General features: G+C 37.2%; 1 protein-coding gene across 7 annotated transcripts in view; it reads left to right on the top strand.

Moving 5' to 3' along the window:
* Positions 1-12,265, top strand: part of FRMPD4 (FERM and PDZ domain containing 4) — a 497,083-nt gene that overhangs the window by 171,908 nt on the left and 312,910 nt on the right. The window contains exon 1 of one of the 7 annotated variants that reach the window (XM_075060509.1): positions 911-1,043. The exons of the other annotated variants lie outside the window; for them this stretch is intronic. The gene's annotated coding sequence lies outside the window, so the exon portion shown is untranslated. Of the gene's footprint in view, positions 1-910; positions 1,044-12,265 lie in introns of those variants that run through there. 7 annotated transcript variants of the gene reach the window in all.

Here is a 12,265-nt window from a genome sequence, read left to right as displayed (position 1 = left end):
GACCAGTAAATAAATTAGATTGTTATTCAAAAATCTTCCTAATTGGGTTATCATACAGATATAATAGAATTTGTCCACTTTATTAGAAATCCATGGGGGACACACATTATAATTCCTATTTCTAATTTTACGCAGAATGTATATCTAATATATGTATATATACAAGTATACATATAATGAATAATTGTAAAATGTGGAATAATTGCAGGCATGATAATACATACCAGTGAAATGTAAGAGAGCCTTGTAATAAAACCTCATTGAGGATGCAGAGAGTATGTTTCAGCATTAGGCATTCTCCTCATGTTTCACATAAATGCATCCTGTTCTCATGAGAAGCTGAACAGTGCATTTGCACCGGCTCATTCAAACTGAATGTTGGTAAAAGAAGAGTCTTGAGCAAACAGAGAACAGCCTGGCATTTTTTAAAGACAGGAGAAAGGTTAAGCTGTCTGCTGCTCATACTGCTGTTTATTGGATATTTTAGCTGCTGGCCTCCATGTATACTGAATGTGTACTTCAAAAAATCATTGGCAAGATTTTGGATTGCTGCACAGCACTGGGCTGGATGAAATTAAACCAAGACTGTTTTACAATAAAGTTAGATCTTCATAATTTTTTTCACTTGTGGTTGCATCTCTGAGATTGGATAGATAGCATTTTTCTGGGAGGGGAAAAAGGATGAGAAATGCCTTTACAGGTTTTTGCGTCCTTCTTTTTGTTTTTTTACTAAATTGTGACAGCACTGCAGCTGGAGCTGAAAAAAAAAAGAAGATTATAATTCCATGCATTTGACATTTCCTAGACCAAGCAATTTTTTTAAAAAAAATAAGGGCTCTGCAGCTGACATGATTGTTTCAGTCACTTCGTATTTATAACAGCTTAAAAACCAATGTACAGAGCACTGAACATGAACATTTTCTCCATACTGCACTGAGTGATTACATGGAGTCAGATATCCCTTTTGGGTGAGGTACAGGCATCATCTCCCGTCTCTGTGGGATATTTTAAGAAGAACGCTAACTGATCACAGTAAGGAAAAGGTAAGACTGCAGATGCATACAAGGTTATTTCTATTTTGTCCAATGTTTTCCTATAGTTTTTCCAAAGAGAGGAGTTAGAGTGCTAAGACATTTATATATTCTTGTAAATTACTGGTCTTTTATTCAAGTTGAAGGAAAGAACTTTCTTCTCCTTTTGAAAGTGCCTCTACCTTTATATCTAGCTATCAGTTATGCACTGCTACCCAATAACAATTTTTCTTAATATTTAAGGAAGTACATAACATGTGTTGTCAGGGCTATTAAAGTCTGAGAATCGAAGGCTTCTTTTACAGGACTGTAATGCTGAGAATCCCTTTTTTTTTTTTTTTTTTTTTTCCCCCTCCTCCCTCATGATGCAGCGGTGGGGGCATGCGCATAGTTTGGGGGCAGGGGAGGCGTTGCCCTCTCATATGGCAAGCCTCGGACAGGCATGGAATCTGCCCCCAAACACACGGGCCTATTTGCCTGACTGGAGCTCTGCCCCTACCCCAAACTACACTTGTGGGTGGGTGTGAAAGGTTTTGCAGGGATACAAATCCAAAGAAACTGTTGATGTGGCTCTGTGTGATGCAAGTGATGTTCGCTTGCTAGGTGAATGTAATCTGCAGTACTTTCTGTGAGGGGAAAATGTCACTTAAAAAAAAAAAAAGGTCTTGAGTTAAAGAAACCTGACTTACTTCACAAATGCAAATTCTATTTTGTAGCTGGCATCTCAAACACTATCTTTGGTTAGTATTCATGGAAGAAATAAGTGTATAGCAGTTGTGTAACCAGTAGCATCTCATGGCTGCTTTGGCATGTCTCTTTACACACTCTTTGGTTCCAGGTTCTGCATAGGTGTAAGCTGAGCTCACATGTAATAAATCGCTTTCTTGATTGGTTGGATTCATTTAAAAGCATTACAACAACAGCGTTGTAGGTAATAACATGTTCCATGCACATTATCTCGAGGAATTGGAATGCAGTAATATTGTCAGATGAACAATATACATCAAATGGTCCTAATACCATTTTTATCACTTATCATAAACCATGCACTAATGAACATTCATAACAATTGACATTTCTATATAGAGTGGTAATTTTGTGTTTATAAACCTGGGTATGTAGGGGAAGGGGGGTTGGGAGATTGTTTGCACAGTTTTGGAACTACAGCAATGGCACTGGGCACTAGAAGGACATGAATCACAAGATCTAGTGTAATAAAGCATGCTGTGCAAATAAAAAATAAATGCTCTCACAATGTGCCCTGGGTGTCTGTCTAATGGACTTTCAGAATGGATGATTTTCCTAGCTGTATTTTTACATCAAGGTATTATGTGCACATTGTTGTTCAATCATATGTGGAATTGTTAGTGTAATCTACTGTAGGTTATTGTGAAGGAGCTGGATGCCCTCTCAGATTCCAGTAAATGTCTCATGTTAGAGAAGGGAAGAAATAGTCTGGCAATATAATTACAGTCCAAGGGATTTTCCTAGTGCCTTCATCACATATCCAGAAATCTGTGGTGAAATATTCTTTTTTCATGGTGGTGGAGATTGGCAGACAACTCTTTGTTGTGAAAAAAGAAATAATATACCTTTGAATGTTACCACCTCTCAGAATTGCTGAGATAAAAGACTAACCTTCATGTGGGATAGACAACCATTTCAAATCTGACGGACAATTCAATTAGATTTTGATGTTATCAAATAATATATTTTCACCAATTTCTCTGTTTGTTTTTAATTAGTTTTTCAGAGACGCCTATCATCTCAATTTTCTTTTGGGATTATCTGAAGGAAGTCGGGTAAAATCAAAACATTGTTAGTGAACGTTTAACAAGTGTATGTGATAACATTTCTGGCTTTTCTGAAATCTCAAGATTAATGTTTTATGCACTTTAGAGCTGCATATTGTTCATCATGTCAGGAGTGTGCTTGAAGGAGTCTTCTTGCTAACTTTGCTAAGATGGGAGTCAACCCATTTTGCTGAATACCACCCACTGTCAGAACTAATCTAATCCTAGTGCTTTTAAGCACTGAGGCCTCTGATTCAATAACAAACCAATAATAACCAGTCAACCAATACATTTACATATTAGTTTGACCTCTCCTTTCTGTGGATTTACTAAAGAACAGCTCTTAGCCAGTTCTCAAGTTGGAATCAGTGTTGTATATTAGGTTTTAATTTTCTTGGTCAACATCTACAGTCTCTCTCCCAGTAAATTTTAGTGTATGTACTACAGAGTGACAGACAAACAGATGGCCCCTTTGGGCATCTTCTCTACTATCAAGTGTGAGAGCAATGGAAAGCATGTCCATAGTTTTCAGAACTGAGTGTTAGCTGATGCAGAAAGCTGGGAAGGTGTCTGATGCACTAGTGTTGGAGGTTTTGGAAATGGAGATACCTGTTAAAACCTGCCTATTGATCCCTGCTGGTGAGGAATTGAATTGATTTCTCAAGGCAAGTAAAAATCAGAGCTGAGATTTTTTTTGGGGGGTGGGGGGACTCATCCTTGTGTTTGGAGAAGAAAAAAAAAACCTTTGCCACTGCTGTCCATGAAGTTCTTCTTCTGTGGAAATCCTTAGCCTTAAGTGTATGTGCAGACATGGAATTGTAAAGCTAAGTATAGGGGCTGGTTCTAGGGGCAATCTAGCAGGGTGGTCACCAACTTCCAGGGGGCATTGTGCTGTTGGCCTTTTTGCCACCTCCTCTTTGATTTGCTGGCAATTTTTGCTCTGCTGTGATTGGCAAGCCTTTTATTCTCCTGCAATGATTGGCTAGATTTGGTGGGGTTTTTTTTGCTAGTTTGTTTCTGTTGGTTTGGTTCTTTGCTCAGTTTCCAGGGAGGGTGGATGACACCAAAAATATGTTGCTCTCTAGCAGGCAAAACAGCTAGGGCCACTCCTGATTTTGTGTGTGTGTGTGCATTCGGATGGTGGTAATATTTGAAGCATTCTTATTGAGTATGGAAGTACGATTTGAGAGGAATAGTCTTGTGCTTAAAGCACTAGATTGTGACTCAGGAGAGCTAGATTCAGTTTCTGGCTGTGCTACAGTCTTATGTACATCCCTGCATGCCTTAGTTTCCAATAATAATACTGTTCTACTTCAGTGGGGGGTTGAAGATAAATTCAGAACCATTCCTGTGAGATTCTTGGAAACCATCAATGAAAGACCATAGAAATTCCTAGAAAGACAATAGAAAAGTCCTGACCTATAGTATGTCATCATTTATTCCTCTTTTTGGTCACCATTTATTTTAAAGGGGAAAAATTTCAAATGGAAGATAAGTTGTCTTCTAAGACATGAAATTAGCAAACAAGTGGTGATGACGCTAGTGGGATTCTGCATTCATTTCTCTTGGTTTTAATAGCTGTGGCTTGTTCTAGAACTAGTAGGTTGTAATTTTAAAATTGTATAGTCCAGACTACACAAAAAGCGGGTTGTGAAAAGTGAATTTATATATTTTTTTTGCCAAATCTGATTTAGAAATATGTTATGGAGTCTCTTGAGTTCTGCTGACTTAATTTAACCTCAGTTTTTGATGCAAGTTACATTTTGATATTCAGTTGACACTTTTTAGTCTAGTTATGTAGGAATTGCCATACCAGATCAGATTACGAAGTCTGCCTAGCACATTGTCTTCTATCTCACACTAGCCAGTACCAGATTTTTTAAGATGCTGAACAGAAAGGTGCCAGTTACTCTGTAGTGGTCAATCATGGAATAACCTAAAGTCAAGTTAGAATAGATCCATAGATGTTAAGGCCAAAAGGGTATATTATGATAATATAGTTTGACCTCCGCATAACACAGATGAAATAACCTTGCCCAGTAATTTTTACATGAAGACCACAATTGTTGCATAATTGGTCTGTAGCACAATTTCTGAAAACAAAAATCCAGTCTTGATTTGAAGACTTCAAGTGATAGAGGATCCACCACTTCCCTAAGTAAGTTCTTCTAATGCAGGGGTTCCCAAACGTGGTTCTCAGCTTGTTCAGAGTAAGCCCCTGGCAGTCCGCGGGACGCCTGCGGTTTGCTGTTCCTGGCCAAAGGGAGCTGCTGGGAGCTGCAAGCGGCCATGCCTGTGGATGCTCAGGTAAACAAAGCGTCTTGCAGTCCACCAGGGGCTTACCCTGATCAAGCCATGAACCAAGTTTGGGAACCCCTGTCCTAATAGTTAATTACTCTCACTGACTAGAAACCAGGAGAAAATGTTTAAGGGCATGTGAATAGTGTGAGGAGGAGTACTGTGATGGTCTGCACGGAGAAAGATGATTAGAACACCTAATTTATGATCAAATAAAAGTCCTCTTTTTTTGTTGCAGACATTTTTGTGTATAAAACACGTGGGATGATAACTTCATACACACAAAGGGCAGTTAGGTCTTAAGCTCCCGCTGACTATCAAAGGGAGTTGGTTGTCTAACTGCTATTTATGCCTTTTGAAAATCTTACTCATAACTTACTGAAATTTTTTTTTCAGTTTTCAAGACTTTCTTCTCTATGTTTAAGATTACAGAGAATGTAAATGTCAAAATTCCATAATTAGTTTCATCTATGGGCTTGGAGAAGAAAATCACCTTATTAGTTGAAAGACCATAAACAAAACTAGAGTTAGAGAGAGAGCGAGAGTGTTTAAAATGAACCTGTAAAGGAAGGAGTTGTCAGTTTGCAAAGAAGGGCTGGATGAATTCATTAAGTGTCTTGACAGACCTGCACCAATATTTAGTAATTGCTCATGTGATTACACCGTACAGGATTCTGTAGTTCTCTATTATGTGGCAGATATGTGAGGAACGAGTTCTAGAGACAGTTTCTGGAACAACTATATTATATTATATTTAATAAATAGAAAAAGGCTTATGTTAGAGATACAATATACAATGCAACTAAAAATAAACTTCTAGCAGATTGTCACCATCTGATATAAGATTTTAATAGCAAGATAGAAAATAGAATAAATTACAGCAAGATTTGTATGGCCTTGTTTCTTCAAAGAGTGAACAATGCCTACTGCAGAAGAAGTGTTGCTTACAGAAGTTTGTTGCTCTCCATGGTGCTGTGAAACATTTTGCATGCATATATATCTTTGAGCATTATAAAAATATAAGAGCAATATAAAATAGAGAGGAAACATTTGTAATAAATGTGAATTATAAGACGCTCCCTATTTTCATGTAATACGGTCATGTAAAGTAATACAGCCTTTTCGGCATGACAAGATGCAACACAATAAAGGATGTGTTTAAAAGTTTTTCCTGTAATATCCCAGTGATATATCCTTGGCGTTAATGACCAATGATTAATGGCTACTTTGCTCTTAATGCTAGCTAAAAAAGCCATGTTGGCTTGAGTTAATGCAGTGGGACCATAATGGAGTATGTAATTTCATCCGATCAGAGTCCCCATTGCAATGGAGCAAGACTCATTAGGAAGAGAGCTCAGACCAGTGGTCAAGGAAATGGGAAATAACTACAATTTTTTTCAAAATAAATAGCAGACTTCTCTCTACTTGATGGCTTTGTATCTGTTCGATATAATTCTATATATGTATGTTTAGGCATGTTATTGAATAAAAACAAATTTGAATTAATGTTAGCCAGAAACACCTCAATAATCACACACTGCTGTACCAATGTTAATGGCTAAACCATAATTGATCAAATCTGACTTGAAATCGCAGGTTCAGCTTGTAGACCTGGCATTTAACTGTGTGTCGGGGGGACGTTGAAATAAAACTAAGGCTCCAGTCTTGAAGACTGATCCCCGTGATCCTTGTTGAGCCCCACTGATTTCACAGTTGAGCATTTTAGCTTATTTTTCTAACATGGTTATCTTCGGAGAGAGATCATAAGCCATTCTTGGCCATATGCATGGGGGGTACAAAAGCTTGGCCATTATGCATAGGGGGCCAGCTAACAATTTGTCTGGTGTCAACCAGTGGGCTAACCTTACACAACATACATCAAAGCCCTCTGCCTAGCTAGGAGATGTGGTCAAAGCTGTTGCACTCTGGCTGTCTCTGGGCACTGGAACATCTTATTGACTTGAAGCTGTTTTAAAATGCATAGGGATTGAAGGAATACTAAGGAAGAGATGAAGTAACATTTACCAATTCCCTCTTAGATCCTGCACTAAACATACCTTTGCTGAATGTTGTGGGATAGGAGTATCTTTGTTTATTTTTGCTAGCTGCTTCCTTGTGTGGAATGTTTTGGGTTAGACATGTTGTATCGAGTTGACATGAGATTATGAGAAATAAAATGGTATCCCCAAGTTCCTTGAGAATGTCTTCATTCTTTGCCTCCAGATATCATTTTTCAAAGATGGAGATTCCACACTTTTCCCCAAAAGAAACTTCATTGCTATAGAAAGCAGTGCAATCCATTAATTGTTATAGAAAAATTAATAAATGCTCACCCTAAGCAGAGACAAAGGAATAAACAAACAGATGCAAGAAAGATGAAAGGTATCTTGTAAGCTATGAAGCCAGTAATGAGCTAGCTATGTTTTTAAAAAACAAGTTGAGCACTACTTCGTTTGAAAACAAGGTTTTTATTTGCTGTGTGGTTGTTGGTTATTTATTATTAAAATGACATTGTACTGGGACTGTGCAGGACACAAATGTAAGTAGTTCATACCCCAGTGAGTTTACAGTCTAATGTATTCACCATACTGTTTTCTAGCATCTTAGTCTGAGGGAATAGTGAAATAGTTGTCTTTTTTCATGGTTAGTATAATCATTTTTTGGATTAGAATAGGGATTACTGGATATACCAGTGAAATTGTCCTGCCCTGGATAGTTTATAAAATCTCAACACATTTTATAAAGGAATTGGTTAGATTAGTTATTTGTGTATGAAAATGGTGCCAACAATAGTTCATTCATAGTCTAGGATACCCAGCTATTTTCAGAATTGCATTTGGATCTCTTAACTTTTACCCAGACAGCCACCAAGGTTGGGCAAGACCTTGTCTTAATTTCTCGTCCAAAGGATGGAATGAAGCTGAGATGATGGTAATGCTATAAAAACAACTGTTAATCATTGTGTTCTGTTCTGCACTCCCAAGGACTCTGTGACAGGTTAAATTGCAGATGGTAATAATAATGGATCTCTGTAAAAGGAGTGGGGGACTTCTCGACATGCTGGAGCTGAGAGATGACAAAGAGGGTGAATATAAAACAAGGAAGCAAGGCAATGAATCAGAAGGAAAGTTCCTCTCCAGAAACTGATAGGTTGCTAGTGGAAGCCCTTATGACTCTCTCAGCTATAATCTATATACTGTATGCATTTAGTTTGTCTGTTGGAATGTTCACATTACAAAAGACTTTGGGTTTCTTCCATTTATAAATTATACATTTACAAATGATGATTCTAAGAAACTAAGACCAGCTTCTTTAAAAAGGTATTAATTATCAGGCATGGTCTTTCTGATGCAACAAATGAGATCTAGTTTTGGCTTTTCTAATGTCTGACCAGTTAAACTGCGAACAAAACTCTAGTGTGGAGCGAAGTCATTTATTATATTGATTAGGTATAACTCACAGACATCTAGCAGAGCTAAAGTGCAGTTGTTGTTTACATCTCAGTGCTCGTATTTCATTGCTGTTTTGAGCCAAAGTGCTGAAGCATGACAAATCTACAATGCAGAATGTTTCTTTATAAAGATTAAACACAGTGATTTTGCAAACTGGAATAGAGTTTATTTAACAAAGTGTCGGGAAAAATATCCAGTTCACTAGCCAAGCCCCCATCCCACTACAGGGTTTTATTGCCAGGGCTAGACAAAGCTTGATTAAAGTTTGCCACTTCAGAAACTTGACATTTACTGCATATTAGAGTTGGGTGTTGGGCATTGACATATTAAGCTGAACAAGCATCTGTTGTCATAGGTATGGGGCAATGACCAGCAACAATAGGAGTTCTCCATCTGCAAATGTGATGCATAATGTATCCGTTTCCAAAGCTGTAGTGACAAACATCTAGTCAAGAAAATTAGACACTGGAGGTTTCATTGGGAAGAAATGGGAATGCACCAATAGGGTATAGTTACAACGTGCATTTTCTGCAGCATTTACAGTATGTGGGGCTGAAACTGAGATCTGAAATTGGTGTCTAACTGGAGTCTTATTACTTGCTGCTGAGAAAGAGAATTTAATAGGGGAATTGCAGAAGGATGAGGTAGAGTGGATTTCCACTAGTTATAGTGGAATCATATGGCTCAATCTGCCATAGATATTGTAAGGCATCCTATTTGCCAGCTGCTATTCATTAAGCAATTTTAAGGTGTATTTTGAAACATTAGCAGTAGTTCAGTTGTTGGAGAGGAGAAATTTTTTTTCTGTGTTCTGATATATCAGAAGAAGTAGCTTCTAGAGAGGAAGCAAATTAGATGTTTTGAGAGGCGGGATCTGTTTTCAATTTAGGAAAAAGGAGATTGTAAAGTGAAATATGAAGAAGAGGGTTCCACCACTCTGTCCCATATTGTAACTAGTTTTTATACCTCTTCTTTAATATGTAAAAACTACTGATTATATTTGGTCCATTCTTTTGAATTTCTCTTTAGATTATAAATGTAAATTTTCATTGGTACCTTGGTTTGGTTTTACATGTTGTTCATTATGTAACAGAGCACAGGAAGTGCAACCACTTACATTCTAAGGGAATAAAGAACAATTGTTTGAAAAGATATGGGGGGACTGCGTATTTTAAGATACAACATACAATATGTTGTTTATGGTACAAAATCATACCTTTAGATCACAGGATATTAGCCTTTGCATAACATTTGCTTGAAAGCTGAGGCAAACATTGTCAAGCCCAAAGCTAAGCTCCTAAATCTGTGATGAGTCTCCCAAATGAAAATAGCCTGATTATAATAGATGCTGAGCCCCCACAGAGCTGATTGAAAATGGTTAATACCCTTGAATATTGGGCTGCTTTTATTTAAGAGCCTAAATATAGGTTTAGGCCCTCAGGTTTGAAAAGTTTGGCCATAATTTTTATGTAGACAAATGCTTCCAAGTAGCTCCTTACTGGATGTGAGTCATGGGACATTAGGCACAAAATAAGAGCTGTCCCTTGAAGTATGCAATGGATGGGCATCATGAGCCGCAGCAGAGATATGTAGCATAACTATTATTCCTCTTCAACATTTTATTTCTTTTGGAGCCTCCTTATGTTTTGGGAGCTGGCAAAACTGGTATGAACAACCAATATTTAAAAAAATTCTTCTTCCTGAGTGCTGCTATAATAAGCATAGGATCACCAATCTCTGTGACAACTATATATTTGTCTTTTTATATGCCCTTTCCAGAGGAGCAGTATGCAATCCAGGGCTAGTTTACGTTGTTTATTTCTGGTTTTAGACAGTGGATATTTAGATGTGTGTAAGGGGATAAGGAAAAAACTGGGAAAAAGAAAAATGGGGCTAAAACAGGCAATTCTGAAGCTCAGAAAAATGTGTGTAAAACAATTTTAAAGCTGCTTCTAGATCATTCTAACTTGTGTGACCTGGTTGCCGTTGGTCTTTCTAACCTTGTTTTAAAGATTTTGTATTTTTACAAGAATTAACTTTGTAAAACCATGTCTTCCTAAGAATACAGTGTATGTTGGGCACAAACAGCTTTTCTTTAATATAATCTATTTTAAGGCATCTTGTTCTAACTTTTTCAAAAAACAAAAGTACCACATCAATTACAAGGAAAATTCTATTGTCCATGCATATTTTAATTTTGTGCATCAGAAATTATCCTGAAACAATGTTCAGGATGTGAACACCTTGAATTTTGAGGAAATTTGGATCTTGAACCAAACTTTCCAGCTCAGAACCATTTCTTCTTTACATTTGCAAGATGTTATGTGTGGATATGTATGCACTTGTAAAACAGGGCTGTATGTAGTTCAGTGATCACAAGCCGGGTGACGTTTTTCTTTATTTTACATATCTGACAGGGACAGCTGCTTTTTGCTCATGTAGAGTCATGAAGCTTGTTTGTGTGTGTGTGTGTGTGTGTGTGTGTGTGTGTGTGTGAGCAGCAAAGTAGTAAATATGTGCAGGTGGGAAGCATAGAATATCGAGAAGAAACTCGTGCTGTGCTGTTGAAAAATGCTTCCTGATCAAACCATGGGATGCAGCAGAAGAGTTCAGGTTGTCAGGATTACTTCCAGAGATACCATAAAAGCAACATAATGACATCCCAGGCTAATGCAGAGATAGTATTAAGTATTTCCAGACTTTGAAAGCTTTACTAAAAAGGTACTAGGCATATATAATCTGGAAATGTATTTCAATGTAGAGCATTTTTTTGTTGTTCAACCAAAGAAGGTTTTGAAAGTTTTAAAGGTTTTACCAGAATGCTTAGGACACTCTGTGAAGCAGGTTAAGACTCACCTTACACCTTAACACATTTGTTCTGGACAGTATGGGTTAATATTATTGCCTAGCATCTTAAATTCTTTTATATTACTTAAAGGAACTTTATCAACTTAACACTTGGTCAATTTTTAAAAACAAATTAAAATAACATGAAGTTCTACACCTGACCTTGAGTTCTGGTGTTGATTTTTGTTGTTTTTAAAGTGACATTTATTTCCACTCATTCCTCTTGCTTTCTTCGTGTAGAAGGAGGAACTGATTTACTGTACAGAGTAGAGAGGAAATAGTAATGCTCTCTGTATACAGAATGCTATCAAATGCACAGAGTAAACAAATGATATGCAGAATTATCTTCTCTAATATTTTTTGCTTACAGTAATCTTAGCAATTACCTATAGGGAACCATAATAGTTAAATTATTTATGGACAGAATGCGATTTTTATTTTTTTAAGTTAATCATTTTCCTGTAAACTGAAGATGTCCTCTACAAAGTGACTGTTTAAATATACCCTATTTTTACTGCTCCCTGCCTGGCCGAGTCTCATGTCATATCCAACCTATCTGTTCCTCTGCTTCCAGAGTTGATCATCAGACATTAGTAACAAACTGTAAACTTTTTCTCATGTTACCGTTGTAAGTCAACTCAGCTAAGACAGAGTTGAAGTCTACTCTTCCTTGCACATCATCTACAGAGTTTACTGTATGGAATGTTTTAGTGTATTTACCAGCTACACCTTTATTAGGGTCCATTTTATTGTGCCTTTGCAAACCCACTGATAGGACTGGAGCTATACTAGAGTTCCTGAAGGTGTAATCTGAACTGCAGAACTTCTTTTTTTTTTTTTTTTT

Source organism: Chelonoidis abingdonii, chromosome 1, assembly GCF_003597395.2.
Source record: "Chelonoidis abingdonii isolate Lonesome George chromosome 1, CheloAbing_2.0, whole genome shotgun sequence".
NCBI classification, from domain to species: domain Eukaryota; kingdom Metazoa; phylum Chordata; order Testudines; family Testudinidae; genus Chelonoidis; species Chelonoidis abingdonii.
This window is presented reverse-complemented; position numbering and strand designations above follow the sequence as displayed.